Source organism: Pteronotus mesoamericanus, unplaced genomic scaffold (genome assembly GCF_021234165.1).
Source record: "Pteronotus mesoamericanus isolate MK-2021 breed Mesoamerican mustached bat unplaced genomic scaffold, CSHL_Meso_final contig_56, whole genome shotgun sequence".
NCBI lineage: Eukaryota > Metazoa > Chordata > Mammalia > Chiroptera > Mormoopidae > Pteronotus > Pteronotus mesoamericanus.
In genome coordinates this window covers 32,807,887-32,833,866 of record NW_026555201.1, presented here as the reverse complement: position 1 = coordinate 32,833,866, position 25,980 = coordinate 32,807,887, and the positions used below count along the sequence as shown (strand labels likewise).

The 25,980-nt window shown below is 41.5% G+C and overlaps 1 protein-coding gene and 1 pseudogene across 1 annotated transcript in view; one reads left to right on the top strand and one right to left on the bottom strand.

The window, feature by feature from the left end:
• TMCC3 (transmembrane and coiled-coil domain family 3) overlaps window positions 1-25,980 on the top strand; it is a 76,728-nt gene that overhangs the window by 2,378 nt on the left and 48,370 nt on the right. The window lies entirely within an intron of this gene.
• LOC129075957 (small nuclear ribonucleoprotein E-like) lies at window positions 10,979-11,256 on the bottom strand (annotated as a pseudogene).

The window sequence follows — 25,980 nt, the reverse complement described above, 5'->3', positions numbered from 1 at the left end:
CATGTACTCGCAGCTGTAAACCTACTTTTGTTCACCCCTGTATAGAGTGTTCTTACACAAACCCGGATGGTATAGCCTACTACACACCTAGACTGCATGGTATAGCATAATAACGGCATGTTATTGTGTAAAACAGCACAGATTAAGTCAAGAACAAGAGAAAATGATGCCATCAAGAGACACGGTGAACACAAGTATTGTACAAGGCTACTGCCAGCATAACATGGCTGCTGTTTTACAGCACCCTTTTTAAAAAATAAGTTGAAAGAGTACACTTTAAAAGAATGATAAAAAGTATGCTATAGTAAGCACACAAACCAGTAACATTTAGTATCATTATCAAGTACTATGTACTGTACCTAATTGTAAGTGCTATACTTTTATGTGAGTGGCAGTACAGTAGATTTGTTTATACCAGCATCACCACAAACACATGAGTAATGTGTTGCACTAGGACATTACAGTGGCCAAGATGTCACTACGCGATAGAAATTGTTCAGCTCCATTATAATTTTATGGGAATATGGCCGTGTATGTGGTCCATCATTAACCTAAATGTTGTGATGTGGTGCGTGACTATACTTGATTTTTAAGTAACCCATGTATTAAAACTGAGTTAGACATTATCGTATATACTGATTATTCTAAATTAACTACTGAGCAAGTGAAATCTAGTGAGGACTATAAGAAATCAAACTGAGGAGGGCTAAAGCTTCAGTAGACAATAATCACAAGTTCTGCAACGGTGATACTAAGGCCCCTGTTTGAACTTCTGGACTGTCTACTTTTAGTTTTTATTGTTGAGACATGAAGGATAGTGATAACTAGTGGAAATTTTGTTACTGCATAAGAACTTTTCTCCACTGGAGCTGATGTAATTTTGAGTCTGTCCTTAAGGCTGCAATAAGCCTTCTGTAATGGAGGGAAAAGCCACAACAATTTTCCTGTGCAGAAAATATTTATCCCACTGATGATTCTAGCTCCTGTTTTGTGGGATTCATGTAGATGTAATTATAAAGACATGTTTTCTTTACACTCAAAGTATGCAAAAGGAAATCATCGAGCGATACTAGGGTTTAATTTCTTGATTTCACCCTCTCCTTGGCAATAAACCATCTAATAGAGTATTTTTAAAGAACCCTTTTGTGAACTCATTTGGTAAATGAGCTCCTCTAAAAACACTGTTACTAACGAGAACTGGGGGTGCCTGTGAAGAGTTGATAAACCTTTCAGAGATGTCCCGTTTCTTCCTAGGAAGGACCTAAGACTCTATGAGATCAAATTCTTGGTTACCAAATGGTCATATTTTAGTTCAAAATTGATACCCTGTGAAGACAACAGGAAAAATACACATCTCTCTTGCTGAGCTTGGTTAAGCCTTTGAGACTCGAATAATAATGAGGAGTTTACTCTTTTAACGTTGGAGAAGCCTGTATTTATAGCCAGGTGGACTAACCTAGATTTCTCCCCCTCAGTGAAAATGTAATGAGTTCTGTTGACTGTCTCTAAGCTGACAAGTAAGGATCATTTACATTTTTAAACTTTATCTAGGTAAAACTCAGAAATGGTGCATGTTAACTTGATGCACATAATATAACCCTACTTTGAAAGAAAGAACATACATAATTAGACTCCTACTTTTTCTTCATGCCCTAGATAGTTAAAGCCTATCGTCTTTTTGAGGATGCAGGCAGTCTGGTTTTTATTAATCAATTATGTGTGAATCAAATTTTGCTAGTTCTAATTTTAAATGTTCTGAAAGGCCACCTTCAGCAGCCTTTTATCCTTATGTAAGGTGAATAATTTTATTCTTGTTCTGTTGGTATCACCACTAATCAGAACTCTAATCTCCTGAGGGATTACCTTTCCCCCCATCTATAATCTATCAGCCTTTCCACTGGGTCTTTTTTTAATGTTTCTCTGGAGTTGGTTCATTCTTCCTGCCATCTCCCACCTTATTTTAGCCACTTATAACCTTAGGAAGAGATAACTGGTACACTAGGTTCCTCATTAGTCTGTGATTTTTGTCAGCTTCTATTCCATCTTGCCTGCAAGGGCCGGAGTATTCTGCCTACAGAACCACTTTCATTAGTCTGGCCCCCAAATATGGATCTTGCATTAGTACTGCTGACTAGTGGTGGGATCTTGGATCCTATAATCTTTCTAAGTCTTAGATCCCTCTTCCATATCCTAGGGGTGTTACCAGGGATAAATGCAATAATTTCTATGAAATACCAGGTACACAGTAAGAACTCAGTACATGGTAGTCATTTTTGTTATTCCTATATAAAAAGTGATCATAAGCTTGAAATGGAAAGATTGCTAACTTGGTGAATACTATAGTCTTTTCCGGTATTTTTAGCATTTTACTCCTCTCTCATTACATTGGTTGTTCATGTGCTTGTCATTTACATGTTTATAAACTAAAGACACTGGCACTCTGAGCGCAAGCGGCTTCATTCATTCACTAAATACCTGTCGAGCACCTTCTGTGTGCTGGCAGCCGTGCTAGGTATCAGTAATATAATGGTGAATCAAACAGCCTGACCTCTCCAGAAGCTTAATGTCTGTTGGCTTTATCTTATTTCTACTTATGGCCCAGGAGATACCCCTCTTTCTAACAGGAAGGAATGATGATAATAAATACCAGTCTCTAGCATCTGAAGAAAAAACCTGTGCCAGCCATGGTGGTCACCTGTAGTGCATCCGTAAGTGTTCTTTGGCTTGGAAACACATCCAGAAACATATGATGAGTAATGGCCAAACACAGTCAAGGAAAAGAGGGTGTCCTAGCCCTTTTCACATGGAAATGGTTGGGCAGTAATGCATTAAGGTGGTGAGCACAGGCTTACTTCCCGGGCAGGAACGGGCGAGAGTGAGTGGAAACAGACTTCTGCCATAGACAACACTGACCTAACCCGGGGGTCAGCTATTTGGTGAGTTCTCTTTGAATCAGTGATTTGCTTTATTCTGATGAGTTAATTAAAGGAATGGGGAATAATGAGTCTTCTAAGTCAGATTTTTCTTAAATTTAGGATGGATAGATTGCTCTGCTATGTGTTTTGAGCTATGCTCTGCTGCAAGCTCCTCAGTTCTCCCTTTAGAGGAGAACAAATTGCCAGCCACCCCTAGCACACTGGCCTGTCACATCTGCTGTGGAACACCACAGACAGCTGCTACCAAGCTGGATCACAGGATGTTTTGCTTCAGGCCCACTGCCTTAATCTCCAGGGCTGCTGTTAAGGTCAGAAACCAACTGAGTCCTCCTTGATGGAAATTGCTCAAATCTTGACTTAAGAGAGGCTGCAGCTTTGAGCCCTGCTGTTTCTTAATTGTATTTTTATGTTTTCGGTGGAGCGGGGAGGTGAGAGAGAAGGAAGAGAAGCGTGAATTACGGTCCTGTGAATCAGAATGAGGACTTTACACTCCCTAGAAAAGGAAAGTCAGGATATATGATCAGTGCATAATCCAACTGTTCCATTGACTTAGAGGGGGAGGGATGTTACTTGAAGGAAAACCTAGTGTGTATGTCAACTATTCTTCTGTGAGGAAGCAAAAAGAACATAAATGAAAAGAAGACTGCAGTAGCAGTGATAGTGAGCCAACATGTACTAAGTCTTTAATATACACTAGGCATAATATCAAGCACTTCAAATGCACTATCTCCTTAATCCTCATGATATCCTATTTATAGTTCCATTTTGCAGATGAGGAAGTTGAGGTCCAGGAAGTTATTTGTCCAAGGTCCTGTGGCTATTAGGACCTGTAGCACTAGCATTTAATGAACTGAGATCGAATTCCAGAGCTTGCATGTTAACCACTCTCCTGTCTTCTGCCTCTGAAGTGAGTACTAGAGAGCAGTTTGGTCTTAACCAGCCTGTTGGGTGCTTGGAGATGGATGTGTGCAACTTCTGCAGGGCACCTAACTAGTGGCGTATTCAAGGCTCTTATGATACAGCACTTTGCCAGTCCTTTTCATATAGTCATATATCCCTTGTAAACATTTTGTGAGTGAATGATTTGGACTGATAATCTAAGAACTTTTTGTAATGCTTAGGATATAATAATTTTGCTGATAGTTTGGGGTAGTCTTAAAGACTGTTAAATAAACTCATGATTTAAGAGCAGAGTTTAAAAAAAAACATCTTCTAGCCTAATACGAATCTCTGGAGGATGAGCAGTTGAAGGACGTAACAAGGGTGGTTCTTCCTTGTTGCAACAATCTGGTGTCACCAAATCTTCCTGTAGGACTCAGCCTCACTGGATCAAAGATATTCACTTCTCATATTTAAGGCAGAGGGTTATAAAGTTAGACTTAAAAGGTTTTACTCTCTTAGAACTGAAAGGGAGTTTAGGCATTAACTCCAGACCATCTCATTTGTAGATACAGAAAAGTGACATCCAGCCAGACTGTGACCAGTAAAATTATGTAATTAATACAGACTGATTAGGACTAACCATTATACCAGCTATTGTCTTAAAAGAGAATTTCTTAAAAGAAAATGGCTCTAAATATTTTTTAAATACCCAGTTAATTGCTAAGTTGTATGAGATAAACATCTCAAAATTAATAAAGGTAAAATGAGAACTGAAAATTTTTTAGTAGAAAATTGAACAGATATAAAATTTTGTGAGCTTTCTAGGTAAAAAAAAAAAAAAGTGAATTTAAATGATTTAGTGTTAGGCCATCATCTTTCTGAATTTATTTCCAGATTTTGGCAGAGTTGGGATGGAGAAGGGTGACAATTCATATACCAAACTACTTAGCTGCACTGGACCTACTGCTACATTTTTTTCTTCTTTAAAAATTTTATGTATTTATTTTTAGAGAGAGGGGAAGGGAAGGAGAAAGAGAGGGAGAGAAACATGAATGTGTGGCTGCCTCTCGCACATAACCCACTGGGAGCCTGGCCTGAAACCCAGGCATATGCCCTGACTGGGAATCAAACTGGTGATCCTGTGGTTTTCAGGCTGGCACTCAGTCCACTCACTGAGCCACAGCAGCCAGAGCTGCTGCTACTTTTTAAAAGTTGTCTTTTCTGAATGAAGTCTCTTTTAGTTGTTTTTTTCCCTCAAAATAAAGTTTTTGAGAAATGAGTTTCATATGTTGGGATAGGGTATTAGAAAAAATGGCAGATGCACAAGTCATGAGTATACCCTCTATGTACTTAATTTAGAACTGAACCCAAGTCTTCTCTTCCCTCTGAAGCTCTCTGTTCCTGTGGGTCTCTCACTGAGAGCGTCTTCCAGCACCGAGTGTCTTTAAGACACATAGTTTCCATACAACATAGCCCCTAAACACAGGAACATCGCCTCATACTGCTCCAATAGTGGGGGAGTCGGGGGGAGGCAGTGAGAGGGTTGGTTCGTCTGCTGAGAGGAGGCGCATGCAGTGCCAGCCCCCAGTGGAGTGTCTCTCTGGGGCAGGCTCTTTACAACTTCTGCCTTGCAGTCCGACTTGAGAGCCCAGCCCTGGAGTCAGATGTGGCGTTAGCACATGATACAAGACATTTCTACTTAGAGGTTCTACAGGCACCTCAAAGTGTATATATCAAGCTTAATTCACTTTTTCAAATGTCCACCCCCATTCCTGGTTAATGCTTTTCCCATTTAGCTGATCCCCAGGCAAGATCATGGGAACTTCCTCAGTCACCCCACTCACAGACCACATCTGGTGGTTTACTTCTTAAATTTTCTCAGTCACCTTTCTCTCATTATCCCCAACATCACTCCCTTAGTTTTTACTTCTGGGTTTGAGATTAGGGCGAAGGGTTAAGAGTATGGACTCGGAAGTCAAACTTGCATGCCAACTCGTCCATTTAACCAGAACAACCGTGAGACGTGGCGTCAGGAAACCATTATAGCATTTGTTGTCCTGATGTTGAATCATTCATTGTCTTCAGAGAGTTTCCCAATCTTCAGTCATTCCCACACCTACCCACATAGCTTCATACCACCCATACAATTATTTACTTAGATTTCTAAATCAATTCACTCCTTAAAACTTAAATTTATTTTTCAAGTATCAGTGTTACTATTCTAGCTAAATATTGTCTGCCTTCTGAGGCCTGCAGTGCCAGATTAAAAGGATTAGTGAATGCTGAAGCTTTGTTAGAGAGCTATAGCACTAAACAGAAACTTCTCCAGGAGTGAATCAACCGGATTGAGTTAAGGGCTGTTTTGAAAGCAATGACTTGTTGTTCCCTGTGATTGTTTTAATGCTTACGTTTAATACCACCTCAAATAACTCAGAACCTCTTGGGGAAACACTGGTCTTAAAGTATCATCTCTTCTTGTGCTTTTGTGAAACATGGCCTGGAAGTTGCTTAGAAGTATTTGTTCATGGACTGTGAAAATCTGGGTAATCGGCGTTGGCATGAACAAAAGCCCCCGGGGGGGCGCCGAAGGGAGCCTTGTCTGCATAGGAATACTTGGGTAGGTGAGGTTGGAAAAATGAGTCGTGCCTGCTCCAGGCAGGGCGTGTCTCTAGTCTTCTGATGACTTGAGAGAAACTGAGACAACAGAAGACCTTAGGGTTCTCTGGGAATTTCAGGCAAGAAAGTAGTGGGAGGAGAAGAAATTTAAGCTCTATGGTTTTCTGAAGTAAAGTTGAATATAACTTAAGATGTATATGTAGGCTTGTTGTATTATGAGGGAATTAAATGGTGCTGCAGCCTTTCACAGAAATTTTGCCATGAGCACTTGTCTAAACATAAAGTATACCCTTAGTGAAAACTATGCTTCAGCACCTCGGTATATTTACTCCAATATGTGCAACTGTATATTGAGCCCAAACGTTCCTTTTTTAATGACTTTGTAAAGATAATGTGATAATCCAGAAGGCCTGGAGCTCAACTTCAGATAGTCAGTGATGTACTATTTTAATCTCACTAATTGGAACAGGTGGCCTCTATTTGAGACTGAATCACTCGCTGGCATAGATTTTAATTTATCTGAAAATATGAGGCCCATTCAGTAAGAGCTGTTCAAGCTCTGTTGGCATCAGACAAAGTGCTTGAAAGCTTTGACCCTTAAAAGCACAGAAGACTGAGAGAAGATACAACAAATGCAGTCTAATAGTCAGTGGCTTTGATTCAGTGTTGCGTGTAGAGCTAATGAAAGGACATGGTGGAGTGAAGCACGTCCAGATGCTTGAGAGGGCTACTTGTAAATACTTCTCCAGATGAGGAAAATATCTGGTGTCCCTTTTGAGTCCACCCCCTGGGATGGTTGAAGAGGACTCCGTGCTGTCTTCATGTTTTTATAGGCATGAGATGAAGGGGTGTTTGGGGGGTGACCCAGCTTACCACAAGGTTGCAAGTTGAGGTACCTTAAGACACCTCTGAATGAAATCAGAGATGACCTCCAGATTATGAACTTCTCCAGCTGGACCACTCCTTTATTTTTACAGCAAGTGTATGCTTGGCATAGTATCTTGTCAATATCTTCCTTTAATTCCTTCCATAGGCAGAATCTCAGTTTCTTAGCCTGACACCCAGAGTCTCTTAGCTGACCTTTGTCTTTCACCCACTGTCTGCTCTGAGCTCTGGTATCCTTTGTGGACTCCTGTGTCTGGCCTGCGGGCACCTGCTCCATCCCTTCATGTGGGAATGGTCGTGTTCTTTTTATATACACACGGAGCCTGGTAGTTGGGGCTTTGTACGTAGTGAATGAAGGTATGTTGTAAAATTGCACTATGGACTTGAGAAGCTGGAAAACATTCCACTCTTTGAGTCATAGCCGCGCAGATTAATCTAGTTTTAAACAGGATTGCAGGTGTTTCATAACTTATTTAACCATTTCCTTATGGAAGAGCATGTATATTGTTTCTAATCAGGCACTTCAGTGACTGCCCTTGGACATGCTTCTTTTTTGTACGTGTGAGGAATGTTAGTGGGCTATATATTCTTGAAAGTGAAATTTCTCAGCAAAGGGCGTAGGCATTTTAAATTATGATATTGCCAAATTGAACACTGTATGCACTTTGTGTCAAACACTAGGAGCTGAGGGTGTAGCAGTGAACAAAAATGATACAGTTTATATTACCATCCATGTATGAACATGTCTCAGCTCAAATCTTTCTGACACTATGTATCTAAAAGTTTTTAGATCCTTGCCAATCTGATAAAGGAAAACTGGTAGCTCATTCTAATTTGTTTTTCCTGATACAAATGAAGTTGATCATATTTAAAAATTTTATACTTTGAAATAAATACAAACCCACAGGATGTTGCAAAAAAAAAAATAGTACAGAGATATATGTTCATGTACCCGTCATTCAGAATCTCCCAGTGGTTATATTTATAGGACCATAGGTTGATCATATTTTTATATAATTAAAAAACATTTGTTCTGTAAACTTTTATATTCTGGATATTTGTGTATCAGGTTACTAATCTTTTAAATTAATTTGTAGAAGCTTTTTACTTATTAAGTAAATTGTTTTGCACATATGTATTTTCCAGTTTGTCACTCCTGACTATTAATTTTCTGCTGTTGTGTAACAGGTGACCACAAATTCAGCAAGTTTATCATCTCGCAGTTTCCTTAGTCCAGGAGTCCAGGCACAGTTTACCTTCATCCTCTTCTCAGAGTGTTATCGGCCTAAAATCAAGGTGTCAGCCAGGACTACAGTATCTTCTGAGGCTTGGAATCCTTTTCCAAGCTCACTGGTTCTTTACCAAATTTAATTCCTTGCAGTTGTAGGACTGAAGCTCTCAGCCCCCAGAGCCATCCACTGTTCCCTGCCAGGTGACCCTCTTCACCACCTGGCAGTTTGTTTCTTCAAGGCCAGCAGGAGAGCGTCTCTGTTGTATTTTGCCTCTTCCCTCTACCAGGGGTGTCCAGCCTGCAGTCTGTGGGCCACATGCAGCCCAAGATGGCTGTGAATAGGTCCCAACACAAAATGGTAAATGTACTTAAAACATTGAGACTTTTTTGTGATTACACGTCACAGTGCATTTACTGTGTGACCCAAGAGAGCTCTTCTTCCAGTGTGGCCCATGGACGCCAAAAGGTTGGACACCCCTGTTAGACCCTCTTTGAAGGGGCTCGCCTGATTAGGCCCAGCCCACCCAAGCAGTCCCCCTTTTAATTAACTAAAGCCCTACTGATAGAGAACCTTGATTACATCTGCAAAATTCTTTCACAGTTGCCATATAATGTGACCTAATCATGAGAGTGAAATCCCATCATATTCACAAGGCTTGTCACATGAAGGGGGAGGGTATAATAGAGGATGTGTACACCAGCAGGTGGGAATCCTGGGCCATCTTAGTGTTCTCCCTTCTTCACTGACTCAATGACATGTCGTGTGTGTGCTGAGAATAGAGATAGCATGTAGCAAACACTGAGTGAAGTATTAACCAGACTTTGCCATAAAGAAATTTAAAAATGTTAGGTTTGTGTCATTCTTAGAACGGCCTTTCATACTTTGAGATTCATTAAAAAAACCAAAACACCATGTTCTTCTAATATATTTTATGATTTTTATTTTTATGTTTTAATTTGTTGATCCAGCTAGAATTTGTTTTCCTTTAAGATATCTACATATAAATGACATAGTTATCCTGACACCATTTTTTGCAAAGTTATTTTTATAAATTTGTTTTTGTATTTTACATATTTATGTTTACATAAATAAATGTTAGATATACTTAACATCTATTTATGTATTTATTTTACATACTTTTATAAATTTCTACTTTTCCTCTGGGCTCTAAAACAAACCAAAAGGTATACTTTTGATGCATTTATTCTGGATTGATATTCCCCTTCTCCCCAAACCAGGATTTGAAGTAGACAATTTGAGAACTCTACTCATGCATTTAGAAACTTCCTAACAGGCGCAATTCCAGTGTCATTTACAGTAAGGGAAGACCAAAAGGTAGAGGGGAAAAGATGGCCAAATTTGTTGTTTGCCTTCAGTTCTTTTTTGAATAAGATTTTGCTTCTCGATTTCTATTTAATACAGAAACCTGCCCTTCCACATGTTTGCAAACACTGTTATAGGATAAAGAATGTATATCGTTGCTTCATAAACAAATCATCCTTGCTGCCTTCATCACTTGCGGTCACCCTCCCGGCCAGGGAGATGGATGAGCAGGAACCCAGCGTAACTTTGTGTGCTGTGGGGAGCAGACCACTTTTAAGCTTGTCTTCCTCTCCCTTAGTAAATACATTGAGCACCCTTGTGCTGTCTTCAAGTACTAGGAAATCTAAGTTGATTTGTCATTCACATTAGTATAGTGACTACAATAAGATTTTGTGTTTGTAGGTAATAGGTGTTTTTTTTTTATTTGGCTCAATTATCTTTATTTGTAAGCTAGCCCTGTCACTTGCTAAATATCACTGGATATTTAGAGATTGGTTGTTATACGCACCTTTGTTAACCACTGACAGTTTCACCTCCATGTAGTCTCTGCATCTGACACAGAGGGAGGTTAAAACTGTTGGCCGTGCCCAGGAACCAACACTTAACTTTTCTTACCCTGACCAAAGAGCCTATTCATGTTGGAATGAAAATGCTTTTATTACATGTGCTTTCATTTGGAAAAGGCACCATGCTTGTAAAAAAAAACCTTTTGACTTAAGCAAGTTATCAAGTAATATTGGTTGTATACAACTAGCCAAAGTTTTTACCCCATATGCTGAGCAATTTAGAGGTACTCACTGAATTGGCATCAGGTGGATATGTAGGCACCAAAATTAAAGCGAGTCTTCTTTCATTAAAGTGTCTCATTTATGTCCTGTTTCCACCTGGGGGAGCCATGAGGGCTCTTATTTATACCAAATCATTATCTGTTTCTTTTTTTTTTTTTAAATAAAAACAATCACATAGCATTTATCGTAATCTGATAATAACAAACGGGTAATCAAAACAATATAAATAAATCTTCAAGGACTCTACCCATAACAAAGAACACCTAAAAAACACAAATTGTATTGCTTCAACAATTTCTCACTTCATTAGTCATTTCTAGATGTAGACACTTTGGAGGAGAGTTATATTATCTCCTTTTAGCATGATCTGACCTAGTTGTTTTCTTGACTTTGTTTAGAATGAATCTGATCTGCATCATCTAACACAAAGCTCATGTATTCCTCAAAACCAGTGATGCGGCTCTCTGTCCGCATATTGACGTGCACATAAAGCCACACCTGAATCTGAGATCTGTTTTGCAAGTATCTAAAGAGAAGGTTGATGAGCTGCACCATCACCTTCTGCACTTTTTGGCCCTGGCCACGCTATGCCATGGTGGAAGCTGGCAAAAGACCACACTAACCCATGCCTTGTCTCAAAAAGCTACTTGTGAAATCATCATTATCTGTTTCTAGCGCCCAGAAATGCCCCTGCTCTTTGGGTGGGTGGGAGTATATTAAATTCTGCTAGTGAGAAATTTGACTAGCACTCACGTCATTTAAAAGTGTTATTAATACTTGGGGCTCAAATTTAGCAGTTATTTTTAAAAGGACTTAAAATGAGAGCCCTTAAGTCTCGCCGAATGTTTAAGGATAGTTTTGCAAACAGCCCACTAGTTCAGTAGACATTTCTGGAGCTTTTATTTCTTTGGGAAAATAGGAAATGAGTGAAATAGTCTTGTATTTATGTGGCTTTCTTTTAAGTTAATGTTGGTATCTTCTCAGCCTTTATTTTTGAAATAATTTGTTGCACATTTGGGGTTATTTTCATGGTAACAAATTCATTCAGTAAGAATAATACATATACTGTTGAAAGATGGACACACAAATTTGTATACGAAGATAATTTCATGTTCTCTGCTACTTAGCTCATTTCAGAAATCACAATAACTTTGTTAGGAAATAATTCTTTAAAATAAATTACTCCTTAGTTTATTTACACAATAGCCTAAAATGAGCCAGTATGTTTTTCTAGGGCAGCTAGCTTATTAAACTCTCAGTGGATTTTAATTTTCTTAAGCTTATGCTTGCTTTGGTTGTTGAATTTAATTTAGGTTGAAGTTAATATCCTATGGAAGTAAATGCAGTGACATCAGATTCCAAAATTATAAGGTAATGAAATGGCCCATCAGAAACAGCAACTTACACCATATTTAAAAGTAAACCAGGTTCACAGAGGGGAGAAAGTTCTGAGCATGAGGAAATCCCAGATTAAATCTTCAACCAAGTAGTTCTGGTTAAGTACAATAATTAGTAGACAAATTTATTTTTAATTACTAAATGCTTCAAACATGGAAAAAAATTTAATATGTCATACCCATATACCTACCTCCCCAATTTAACATGTTAACATGTTGCCATGTTTGCGTCAGAGTTCGGTCACTGTTTTTAAGAAATGAGTGGTTCTTGATACGCCTATCTGGATGCCTTCTCCCTTGCTACTTCCACAGAGGGCTCCGTAACCTGAAGTTGTTGTATTTCATTCCTCTGCATGTTTTGGCATGTTTCTTTGGTTTTTTTTTACCTTGGATAAATCCATAAGATGATTTGAAAGCAGGCTGGGCCCAAACTCAAGATCTCAGCAGAAAAGAGAAAGAAAGGTCGCCTCGTTCCAGGGCTCCCTTCCTTGTCCGAAGGGCTTCCTTGGGCGCCCGGCGCTGTGCTAGGCCCTGGAATCTGTCAGGGGTGGACGCTGCCCTTGAGGAGCTTCAGCTGGGAGGACAGACATGCAGGCAGATAGCGACAGTGCCCCAGGGAGCCCTGGCCTCGGCTGGACCCTTCTGGAAAGAACTGACCCAGAGCACATCCTGAGAGGCTCTAGACCGGAAGGAATAGGTGTGGGCATACCCTCCTCCCTTCCTATTCCACCCTCCTGCAGGGGTGTCTCCGGATAATTGTTTGTAGGACATTACTATTTGACAGTGGGGGAGAGATGGCAATGTTTGAGGTTCTAGCTCAGCTCTAATTAGCCCTTTGGTATGTATTTTGTTTATGTGTATATATATTTTTATATCCTCGTACAAAGGAAATACTAAATCATGAGCATCACAGATAGGTTCTTTAATTTGACTCAGATGGAGGAAGGAAGCTGCAGAAAAGGGAGGAAGAGATGTGAATTGTCATGGCAACCAGCAGGTTTTTATAGTGGAACCCTGCCTTTGTATCCCAAACCAGACACCTTTTTTTCTCACTACAGAAAACAGACTGGCACAAACTCAAGAAATTATAGTACCATGTCTCAGTGGGGTTTTATTTGCTCTTTGGAAATAGTATTTTATTTCCTCCATAGAATTTCAGAGCTGAAAGGCACCCGTTAAGTGCCTTAGGACTTTACAGATCAGATGCTGTGGCTTTCCCAATCAGTCTCAGCCACAGGCCAGGATTTTTACGAGGGATCAGAATGAAGATGAGTTGGAGTTTGGCAGGCATTCTGCACTCTGTGGCGGGCTCCTCCCTGGGGAGAAGTGTTCCATCTCCCACGTCTGAATGCTTTTGCTGCTGGACCTTGTACGATCCTGTTGTGCTTGCTTCTTCCCCATCCACCGCTCTCTACACCCAGCAGATGCTGGGATGCTGAGAATATCTTGGTTCTTCCCATCATTTTCAAGGCAGGTTCAAAGTCCACCCTTTGCTATCTGAGAACTCCTGGAGAACTGAACCCTTGAGCTTTTCTTTTGGTAGCTCAGGTGAGGTTTCATAGACCTGGCATATGCAAGGCCAGTGTAAGAAAGGAGCCCTTGTGTGAGCAGGCGGAGCTTAACTTGGGAAAATAAGGAGCTCCTTGGCTGCCCCTCAGAGATTTTTGTTGATTAGCATTTTGAGAGAAAGCGGGAAGTATGCTGTCCTTTATTCCCCCACCCCCGACTTCTGGGTCTGAGGAGTCCCCTTCACCCAGGACCACATGTTGAGATCGAGAGCTCTGGGATCACTGGCCCCACTTCCTGGCAGTATTGTCGAAATTGGTGGTCACCATAACATGTGGCATGGAAAAGGAGTCACTCAGGCACCTTTCAAGGCACTGGATTTAAGAATGAGCTCCCTTGGCTTGGCTTCTTGACACCCTGGACCCCCCAGCTGTCTCCTCTCCCCGACCTTGCGGCCAGGGCAGGAGCAGAGTATGTGTAGGTCAGGCCGGAGTCCGTCCGTCAGCAGCACAATTGTGGGTCATGCTGTAACCATTTTACCCCTATTCGGCAGATAAGCACTGAGCGCCTGCTATGTACCAGGCATCCCAGAGACCAAAACAGAAATCTCCACAAGCTTATATTCTGGTTAAGGCAAGGTAGACACACCAGACCAGTAGGTAAAATATATAGTATTTAAATGTAGGATTTAAAAGTTAAATGATAAGTGCAATGTTGAAAAACCGATCAAGGAAAGCAGGCTGGGGAGAGCTGAAGTGTGGGGGTTGAGGAAGCAGTTTTAAACTGGGAGGCTCAAAGAACGCTGAAAGATGTCATTGAGGGAGGACCTGAGGAAGTCAGCTGGGCAGCCGTCTGGGGGAAGGGCATTCCAGGGAGAGGCAACAGGCAAGGAGCCCCCTGCAACTGCAGTGTCCTGTCCTGTTTGAGGAGCACCCAAGAGGCCATGTGGGAAGAACAGGGTGAGTACGGACTCAGGGTCTAAGAGGTAGTGGGGAGGCCAGTTCAGGGGCCAGTACATGCTACAGGGGTCGCCTTGGCTGCTGGGCCAAAGGTGGGCATGAGCAGGCAGGGAAACCTCTGAGGAGAGGAGGGTGGCTTGCCCTAGGATGCTAGCAATGGAAGGGGTAAGCGGTCAGACTGTGTGAGAAAAGGCCACTTAAAGCCCTCCTTTGGTGTGCTAAGGACTCTGAGGGGGCACCAGTGTGCTGTGCCAGGCTTTGGGGACAGTGGCCTGGTTTTTAAATCCTTACAAGATATGTGAGGTCATCTTAGGCAGTTTGCTCAACCCATTTGAACTATAGTTTCCTCGTGTAAGAAATAAGTACAATACTGAACTTAGAAGGGTGCCGAAGCCTTACGTAAGGCATATAGTGAAAGGGTCTTCTCTGACTCCCTTGTCTCGTCTCACACCCAGCGTGGGTGCTCCCCACGCAGCTGTACCAAGTCTGTTGGGAAGTAGGAGTTGTCACTTGCGGTTCACTTGTCCCTCTCCCCAGCACAGAGTGGCTGGGGATAGTATATCCAATGCTGGGCACATGATGCCAGATGAATGCTTGCACGGCTAGAGCAATGAAGGAAAGAAAGAACGAATTGAGAATTTCATGCATAGGTGTTAGTGTAGTATTTAAGTTCACACATCCAACAGACAGCAGGACTTTTCTTCTCAGGGTTCAGCGTCTAAGGATATCAAGTGATTAGTTAAGGACTTGGCTTCAATTTTATTCAAATAAGTCTAATTAGGGAAGATGTACTCTTATTTTCATATTTTAAAATTTCTCTTCTCCCTGCTTTTGGCTTGTGGAGAAATGTTTGTTCAGAGATGCTAATTGGTGTTTTCAGTTAGGTGTTCTTTTAAGAATAAAGATTTTGGAAACACATTTCATCAACATTCTGAGGAAATTTTTCCCCAGCATTTTCTTAAGGAAAATTGCAAACAAATACAGAGGACTGTTAGAAATACTGTTACCTAACAGCAGGTGGGGTCCTGCTGCCTGCAGCCACCCTCTAGGCAAAATTCCAGAGGCAAAGGTTTGTGATAAAGGAAAGGCGGCTTTATTCAAAAGCTTCACAATTTTGGAATAACAGCTTTCCACAGGCATTAGTCACTTAAGCGTATTAATTAAGGCTTAACTCTTTAACCCTTTAGTTATAGCTTTAATCATTTAAGCCTGTGATTGAGGCAGAGCTCTTTAACACCTGAGTTCTATCATTTCCCCCTGTTAGCTTTATTTTTTTATTAATTATTTTATTGTTCTATCACAGTTGTCCCAATTCCGCGCCCCCCCCCACCATGCTCTCCTATGCCCTACCCACCCCCCACTCCCACAGTCAATCCTCACCCTGTTGTCCTTGTCCACGGGTCATTTGTACCTGTTCTTTGACTAATCTCTTCCCCTTCTTTCCACCCTTTTGCCCTTCCCCTCTCCCCTCTGGTTGCTGTCAGTCTGTCCCTTGTTTCCATGCCTCTGGTTCTATTTTTGCTACTTTGTTTGTTTTGTTCATTAGGTTCCTTTTGTAGGTGAGGTCATACGATATTTGTCTTTCACTGCCTGGCTTATTTCACTTAGCATAATACTCTCCAGTTCCATCCATGCGGTCGTGAACAGTAGGAGTTGCTTCTTTCTTTCTGCTGCATAGAATTCCGTTGTGTAAATGTACCACTCACTTACTGATGGACACTTTGGCTGCTTCCAGCACTTGGCTATTGTAAATAAATAACACTGCTATAACATAGGGGTGCCTAGTTCTTTTGTGTTTTGAGATTCTTAGGGTATAATCCCAGCAGTGGAATCGCTGGATCAAAAGGTAGTTCCATCTTTAGTTTTTTGAGGAAATTCCATACTGTTTTCTACACTGGCTGCACCAGTCTGCACTCCCACCAACAGTGCATTCCCACCAAGAGTGCACTAGGGTTCCCTTTTCTCCACATCCTTGCCAGCACTTGTTGTTTGTTGATTTGTTTATGATGGCCATTCCAACTGATGTGAGGTGGTATCATTATGGTTTTAGTGTGCATCTCTGATGGCTGGTGATGTTGAGCATCCTTTCATATGTATATGGGCTCTCGGTATGTCCTCTTTGGAAAAGCATCTGCTCAGGTCCTTTGCCCATTTTTTAATTGTATTGTTTGTCTTACTGGTGTTGAGTCATGTATATTTAAAGAATATCATATGTATTCTTTATATATTTTGGAGCTCAAACCCCTGTCCGAGGTATGATTGGCAAATGTATTTTCCCATATGATCAATCCCCTTTTCATTTTGATGATGGTTTTTCAGCTGTGCAGAAACTTTTTAATTTGATGTAGTCTCATTTGTTTATTTTTTCCTTTACTTCCCTACCCTAGGAGATTTATCAGCAAAAATATTGCTGTGTGGGATATCTGAAATATTACTGCCTCTCTTTTCCTCTAGGACTTCCATGGTGCCACACCTTATATTGAAGTCTTTTATCCATTTTGAGTTTATTCTAGTGTATGGTATAAATTGGTAGTCAATTTTTATTTTTTTGCACGTAGCTGTCCAGATCTCCCAACACCATTTATTGAAGAGGCTATTTTTACGCCATTTTATGCTCCTGCCCCCTTTGTCAAATATTAATTGACTGTGGAGACATGGGTTTATTTCTGGGCTCTCTATTCTCTTCCATTGATCTATGTGTCTATTCTTATGCCAGTACCAACCTATTGCAATTACAGTGGCCTGGTAGAGTATAGTTTGATATCAGATATTGTGATCCCTCCTACTTTGTTTCTCTTCTCAAGATTGCTGAGGCTATTCAGGGTCATTTTTGGTTCCATATAAATTTTTGAAATATTTGTTCTATATCTGTAAAATATGCCATTGGTATTTTAATAGAGATTGTGTTGAATCTGTAGATTGCTTTGGGTAGTATGCATGTTTTAATGATGTTAATTCTTCCAATCCATGAACACAGTATATGCTTCCATTTATCTGTGTCTTCCTTAATTTCTTTCTTCACTGTTGCGTAGTAGAGTAGAGTAGAAGCCTTCAACATCCATTGTTAAGTTTACTCCTAGGTACTTTATTTTCCTTGTTGTAATAGTAAATGGGATTTTCTTCCTAGTTTCTGATATTTCATTGCTGGTGTACAGAAATGCCCTGGATTTCTGAATATTGACTTTGTATCCCACTATTTTGCCAAATTCACTTACTAAGTTGAACAGTTTTTTTGGTGGAGACTATAGGGTTTCCTATGTACACTGTCATGACATCTGCAAATAATAACAGCTTTACTTCCTGCTTTCCAGTTTGGATTCCTTTTATTTTTTTTTTCTTGGCTAACCACTGTGGCTCGAACTTCCGATATTATATTGAATAAAAGCGGTGAAAGCAGACATATTTTTCTTGTTCCTGATCAAAAAGGGGAAAGCTTCTGGTTTTTGCCCATTGAGGATGATGTTGGCTGAAGGTTTTTCATATGTGGCCTTTATTATGTTGAGGTATGTTTCTTCTATTCCCACTCTGCTGAGTGTTTTTCCATAAATGGATGGTGTACCTTATCAAATGTTTTTTCCACATCTATTGATATGATCATGTGATTGTTGTCTTTCCTTTTATTTATGTGATGCATTGGATTTATTGACTTGCGAATATGGTACCACCCTTGCATCACTGGGATGAATCCCACTTGATCATGGTGGATGATCTTTTTAATGTATTGCTGGATCCAGATTTCCAATTATTTTGTTGAGGATATTAGCATCTATATTCATCAGAGATATTGGCCTGTAGTATTCTTTCTTTGTTGTGTCTTTACTTCATTTTGGAATTAGGATAATACTGGCCTTGTAAAAAGAGTTTGGAGTCTTCTCTCTTCTGGAAATTTTTGGAATAGTTTCAGAAGAATGGGAGTTAGTTATTTAAGTGTTTGGTAGAATTCACCTGTGAAGCCATCTAGTCCAGGGCTCTTGTGTGCCAGGAGTTTTTTGATTACTGCTTCAATTTCACTAGTTATTATTCAGGTCTATTCAGGCTTTCTGCTTCTTCTTGATTCAGTTTTGGAAGATTGTATGTTCCTAGAAATTTGTCCACTTCACCCAGGTTATCCAATTTCTTGGCTGTAGTTAGTTATTCATAGTAATTTCTTAAAATCCTTTGTATTTCTGTGATATCAGTTATAACTTCTCTTCTTTAGTTTCTGATTTTATTTATTTGGCTTCTCTGTCTTTTTTTCTTGATGAGTCTTGTTAAAGGCTAGTCAATTTTGTTTATCTTTTCAAAGAACCGTCTTCTGGACTTACTGATCCTTTAAATTGTTTTCTTAGTTTCTATGCCATTTAATTTTGCTCTGATCTTGATTATTTCTTTCCTTCTCACTCTGGGCTTTGTTTATTGTTGTTCCTCTAGTTCTTGTAGATGTAGGGTTAGGTTGTTTATTTGAGGGTTTTTTTTTATCTTTTTCAGGAAGGCCTGTATTACTGTGAACTTCCCTCACAGGTCTGCTTTCACCATGTCCCAAAGGCTGTTGTGTGTTCATTTTCATTTTTTTCCAGGTAAATTTTGATTTCTTCCTTGAACTCATTGTTAATCCACTCATCATTTAATAGCTTATTATTCAGTTTCCATGAATTTGAATATATTAAAGTGTTCTCCTTGAGGTTGGTGGCTAGTTTCAAGCCATTGTGATCTGAGAAGATGCTCGATATGATTTCAGTTTTCTTGAATTTGTTGAGGCTTGTTTTTTGTCCTACCATGTGGTCTGTCTTTGAAACTGTTTGATGTGCACTTGAAAAGAATGTATATTTTGCTTCTTTGGGGTGGAAAGTTCTGTATATATCGATTAAGTCCATTTAATCTAGAGTGTTGTTCAATGCCACACTATCCAGCTGATTTCTTTGCTTGGAAGGTCTGTCCATTGTTAACAGTGAGCTGTTAAAATCCCCTATGATAAGTGTATTGCTCTCTATATCTTTCTTGAAGTCCTCCAAGATTTTCCTTATATGTTTAGGTGCTCCTCTGTTGGGTGCTATATGTTTACAAGGATTATATCTTCCTGATGGACTATTCCCTTTAATATTATGTAGTGATCTTCTTTGTCTCTTTTTATTGTCTTTGTTATAAAGTATATTTTGTCTGATATAAGTATTGCTACCCCAGCTTTTTTTTTTTTTTTTCATGTCTGTTTGCTTGGAATATTTTTTTCCATCTCTTCACTTTCAGTCTGTGTAGATATTTTCTTCTGAAGTGTGTCTCTTATGGACAGCATACATGCCAGTCATGATTTCTTATCCATTCAGCTACCCTTTGCCCTTTGACTGGAGCCTTAAATTCATTTACATTTAAGGTTACTATTGATAAGTACTTATTCATTGCCACTTTTCCCTTTGTTCCTGTGTTCCTGTCTTTCTCTTTTTCTTCATCTTCTTAAAGCAGTCCCTTTAGCATTTCTTGCAATGCTGGTTTGGTGGAGATGTATTCTTTTAGCCAATTCATTTCAATTGAGGGTTGTTTTTTTGTCTACACATTTTAGATGACTCTTATTGTTTGTTTCTGTGTATTAGATTGATCTGCTTTGACTCCCTGTTTTCCTGGTATGACCTTGTGTGGTAGGAGACCTGTGGGACTCAGTGGTGCAGTCTCCTTGATCTCCTGAGCCGATGCTCTTGCAATTCCCTTTATGCCATTTATGTGTGTCCCCTTGTTGTAATTGGGTTTTGATTGTTGTTGTTGGGTTATTCTTTGGTGGGTTCTTCTCTCCAGCTCACAGTCTGAGGGTCACACCACCCACCACATCTTCTGTGCTGTCGTACAGGTGCTGCCAGAACAAAACAACCCAGGAAACAAAACCCACACTCACAGTAAGAACTCCCATCCACAACCACACTGTCAACAGCAAATGAGTAAATTTTAATAAAGGTGTAAAGAGATTAAGACTTATAAAAAAAATAATATGAGATGACTAACTGAAAGAAAAATGATTTGAGAGGGTAGAGAGAGGAGAAATAATAAGAGCTGGGAGTAGAAACAAGGTGAAGAAAGAAAGAAAATATCAACAAACAAGCAAAGACTGATAAAGATGGAAAGAGAGTAAGAGTATTTTAAGAACTAGAAAAAGAAAGTAAGATGACTAATGATAAGAAAAATGGTTTTGAGAGTAAGAGTGCAGAGTAAAAACAAATCATAGCCAGAGAACAAATAAAATTTAAAATAAAAATAAGAAGAGGAAGGAAGAAGGTAAAATGGCATAAAGAAGGTGCAAAATATGAGATTTGAAATAAACTAAAATTAAAAAAAAAACTGGTGAAATCATAGGCACAAACTTAAAGGAAAATAAAGAAATGTTAAAGAGCTATGCAGGAGAGAAAATAATGCAGATAAGGAAGACAACTGCAGTGGAATTCCTCTCCATAGAATCCAGTGTTTACCACTCTCTACTCGTTCTGGATCTGCCCCTGGTGATGTCAGATGGTGTCCTAGTCTCGGCCTAGGCAGCCTCTTGGAGACTACAAGTGACGCACAATATGTGGCTGTCTCCTGAAGATTTGGCTGGTCCCCACTGCTCTGCCCTGCCAGCTTTCCCTCAGCACAGGGCCCAGGAGTGGTTCATTTAATGACCTAAGAGGACTGCCAGTACCTTCTTCACCTGCTTCCAGAGGAAGCTTCGGGTGCAATTGGGAGGGTGGGAACCCTGGGTCATCCCCAAGAGGATGCTGTTCAGTTTTCAGAGAAGACGGTGGGACTGTTTCCCCACCCCCTTGCCACACAACTAGGCTTGCCCCAGAATCTTTCCAATAATGTATGGTTTCTGGTGCATTTGCTGTCCATTTCCTGTGAGGGGCCAATCTGTATAAAAAAAGGGAAGCTTTTCCCTGCTTGGAGCAGACAGCAGCTCTGTCTAGGCCCCGAGGCTGGGCGGGGTCCTGAACACCAATTGTTGCACCTGTCTCTAATCTCTCTGCCCTGCTGATTACAGTGGATCAGGGCCTGAGAAACAGTGCAGCTTGTAGTGTCTGGTACAAAAGGCCCTTTCAGAGCTTTTCCTTCTTTCCTCTGTGGATACACACCCAGCAGGGGACTCCTGAGCCTGGGACTCCTGGGCCTGGCCTCACTGATCTCCAGATCCTGTAATCTCTCAGGGTGGGGGTTGGACACACCTGCACAGGAGGGGACCTGCTTGGCTGCAGCAAATCTCAGGAGTTCAGCTCCTGGCCAGCCTTGCACGTGCATGAGTACAGGGTCCCTGCTGGATTTCTAATCTCACCTCAGCTCCTCTTTTAAAAGAGTTTCTCTGTGGCCCCCTCACTGGAGCACCAAGTCCTGGGTGGCCTATTTTCCACACACTGCCCTACCCTAGAAAGCACAAAGTCTCTCTCGGTCAGGACTGGCCACAACCTGCCAGAGCCTGCAACAGTTTTAGGTAAAGTTTCTCTCTGGATCTCTCCTGAATGGTGCTGGGAAGAGTCTTGCAGCGATACTATAACATGGGTCAGTGGTGGGGTACTCTCATCACTACCTCCAGTGATTCTTAGCGTCAGGCGGGCCTGTTGCCACCTTGCTGTTTCTGCAGCCAGCACTGCCCTGGCGTCTCTCCACGCCCAGAGCTTGTGGCTCCTGTGATGAACTGCAGTCTCCTCAGTCAGATTCTGTCCTGTTTGTGGTTCCCATGGTGCCTGGGTTCAGGGAGGTGCCAGCCCCTTCCCCAGTAAGTGCCACAGTCCCCAGATCCTGGCTCATGGTGGCAGTGAGTTGTGTGTCCCTGCTGGGGTGGAGGGTACAGAGACACGTCTGGGCGCCAAGGTGAAGGCACTCCAGAGGCATCTTCCTGAGGAAGATATTTTAAATCCTTCAAAATGTCCCCTACCCCGAATCTGCACAGCCAGAGGTGCGGGGCTGGGCAGTGACAGTGGTTGCACCCTGCTAGAGAGCCCGGTCACCCTCTCCCAAGTACCCTGCAGGCGGGCAGGCTCTTGCCTACTCACACACATGCCCCGCACACTCGTCTGCGCACACACTCTCTCATCCACCCTCAGCTGGATTTTCAAGTTGATTGCTCTGTGTTTTAACTGCAAAACTGGTCCAGATCTGCGAGCATGCAGATGGAGCTTCCAGCTCCTCTACAGCCATCTTGGATCCCTCTGACCTAATTATCTTATTTCTGTAGGGTTACTTTACAAACTAAAACAACATAAGACACAAAAGCTGCACGATTTTGGAAGAATGGCAGGCGTCCACCTTGGAGCTCATCCCCTCTAGAACTCCCAAGAAAGAATAACCCTGTCACTCTCTGCCTGGCCAGCCCGGTCCTGGGCAGCACCAGGAGTTCCTTCCCATCCAAAATGCCTTCTGTTGGGAAATGCAGGCAGCTGCAGTACAATCATCCAGGCATCCTCAAGGAAGAAGAGAGAGTGAGCCAGAGAGCCTGACCAAGAGCCCATCTTTTATTTCAGATCTTCTAGCCCATAATTCCATGAGCTCTGGAGGCATTCAGCTTCTCAGCCCATCCTTCCTTCTGCAGTCCCTCCCTCACTCCTCCGCAGTGATATGATCAGATATCTGTATCAATTAAAATATAGTAACAATTTAAATTAACATCAACTTTATATACAGATAACCTAAATCACTCCTCAGTGTCAGTACGGTATGGTAGTGACTACTAAAGGACAGGCTTTAGTTTTTTGTATTTTTTCCCATTTGGAATACTTCTCTTTCCTACTGTGTCTACGGAAAGGCTCAGTTCATTAATTTTTCTGTTAGAAAAATTGTGTGTGACACCTTTGGTCATGGACAGATCATGTGACCTTCGTCTGGAACTGCTGCATCATTTACAGTTATTGTCAGTTATGGGTTAAATTGTATCCCCCTAAAAAAAAGAAACGTTGAAGACTGCAATACGGTGATTTATAATGAGAAATAGAAACTTTAAATGGAACTAACTTTTGGCCCAGTGATTCCACTGCTGGGAATATACCCTAAGAATCCTGAAACACCAATTCAAAAGAGCTTATGTACCTCTATGTTCATAGGAGTGCTATATACAAAGCCAAGTGCTGGAAACAGCCTGTGTCCATCAGTAGATGAGTGGATCAAAAAGCTGTGGTACATTTACATAATGGAACGCAACACAACAGAAATAAAGAAGGAATTTCTGTGTTTTGTGACAGCATGGTTGTAGCTGGAGACTATTAGGCTAAGTGAAATAAGCCAGGTGGTGAAAGACAAATACCATATGACCTCACTTACAAGAGAAGTCTAATAAACAAAATAAAACTGATGAGCAAAATAGAACCAGAGGCATGGAAACAAGGAACTGACTGACAGCAACCAGAGAAGAGTGGGGAGGGGCATAAGGGTGGAAAGAAGGGGAAGGGACTAGTCAAGGAACATGTATTCATAACTCATGGACATGGACAATGGAGAGGGGATTGACTATGGCAGCGAGATCTGGGCAGAGGAGGGCAAAGGGGGAAAAATTGGGACAACCGTAATAGAATAACAGTAATAACAATAAGGAAAGAAATATATATTCGGACTTTGTCCCCATATCTGACACAAAGCTCCTAAAGCCCTTGGAATTTCCTAAGTGATGAGAGTGATAAAACTGAAATGGGTCTCTTGTTATTCATATAAAGAAGCCTTTTTCAACCAAGCCTGAGTTTACGTGAATGCAGTGACATTTGGAAAGCCGCTGAGGAGTAAGCTGCTTGCCTGGGAAACGAACTTTCAGTCCCGCCCTCCACCTCCAGGGAAGGAGAGGGGCTGGGGATCAGCGCAGTCACCAGCGACCTGTGATGTAATCTGCCTTCCTAACGAAGCCTCCATAAAAACCCAGAAAGATGGGAGAGCTTCCGATTGGTGAGCACGTGGAGATTTGGGGAGAGTGGCTCCCAGAGAGGGCACAGAAGCTTAGCTCCCCTTCCCACATACCCTGCCCTGTACCTGTCTTCCTGACCTGTGTTCCTGAGTTATATTCTTTTACAATTACCCACTAATCCAGTTAGTAAACGGTTACCTGAGTTCTGTGAGCTGCTCTAGCAAATTAATCAACACAAAGAGGGAGTCGTGAGAACCTCCAATTCGTAGCTGCTTGGTCAGAAGCACTGGTTACAATCCGGACTTGCAGTTGGTGTCTGAAGGGTGGGAGTCAGTCTCTGGCACTGAGCCCTTAACCTGTGGGACCTGATGCTATCTCCACGTAGGTGGTGTCAGAGTGGGGTTAAATTGTAGGACACCCCCGCTGATGGTGCACAATTGTTTGGTGTGGGAACCACCTGCTACCCCTCACCACACACACGTTTGGTGACCAGAAGTGTGGTAGTAGTGTGAGAGGAGAGGAGGTACAGGAGGGAACTTTTCCTCTCCAAAGCCCTAACCCCCAGTACCTCAGAATATGACCTTGCTAGAAAATAAGGTCTTTACAGAGGTGATTAAGTTAACACAAGGCCATTAGGGTGGGTCCCAATCCAGTGTGACTCACCGGTATCCTGATAAAAAGAGGTAATTTGGAAACAGACCCTCACAGAGGAAAGATGACGTGAAGACGAAGAAGGGAGGGCACCTAAAAAGTGAAGACAGAATTAGAGTGATGCGTCTGGAAGCCAAGGAATGACTGCGGCTAACAGAAGCTAGGAGAGCTAGGAAGGAATGGCTCCTTCCCTGGCACATCATGGGGCACATGGCCCTGCCCACACCTTGATTTCAAGCCTCCAGAACTGTGAGGCAATAGATATCTCTCATTGGGAGCCACCCAGTTAGTGGTACTTTGTTAAGGCAGCCCTAGGAAACTAACACTGTCAGCCGGCGTGTTTCCTTTCGACAGCATGACTGAAGAAATCCTAATGGGTGGAAACACAGAAGGCCTTGAAACAGCAGGGCGGCACTTGGTTAGCAGACGGTTATCACTGTGATCACCCAAATGCAGTTCTTTTAATATGCTTTGCCCTCTAGCTAAACATATCATTTTAAATTATTTGTAGCAAACTCATGGAACCCAAGAATATGTCTATGGACCCGATTTGAAAAACCCAGGTGTAGAAACGAGAAGCAGTGCAGATTCTGGTTCTGAGTTCAAATCCTGTCTGCCACTTTGAGGCTGTTGGACCCTGGTCACCTTGCATAATCTCTCTGCGTCTGTTGTGCACTGTAGAGTGGAAGGGATACCTGTCTCCCCTGGGGATTGTGGATTGAGAACTCAAAATAATGAAAACTGTCTGGCATCGAGCTTTGCACATAGCAGGTGTTCAGGAATTGACTATGGCACTGAGGCTGGAGTGAAAGGAAGAACCAAACAAGGAAAGCCTAAAAAGATTCAGCTAGAGTGGGGTGGATCGTGGCCTGGCAGCACAGTCTGACTCCCAGTTGAACATTACCTGAGAGGCTTTAATCCAAGTGGCTTTTTCCCTCAGATAAAATGTTGCAGATTCCTCTGCTTGGAGAGATCAAAGAGCATTGGCTCA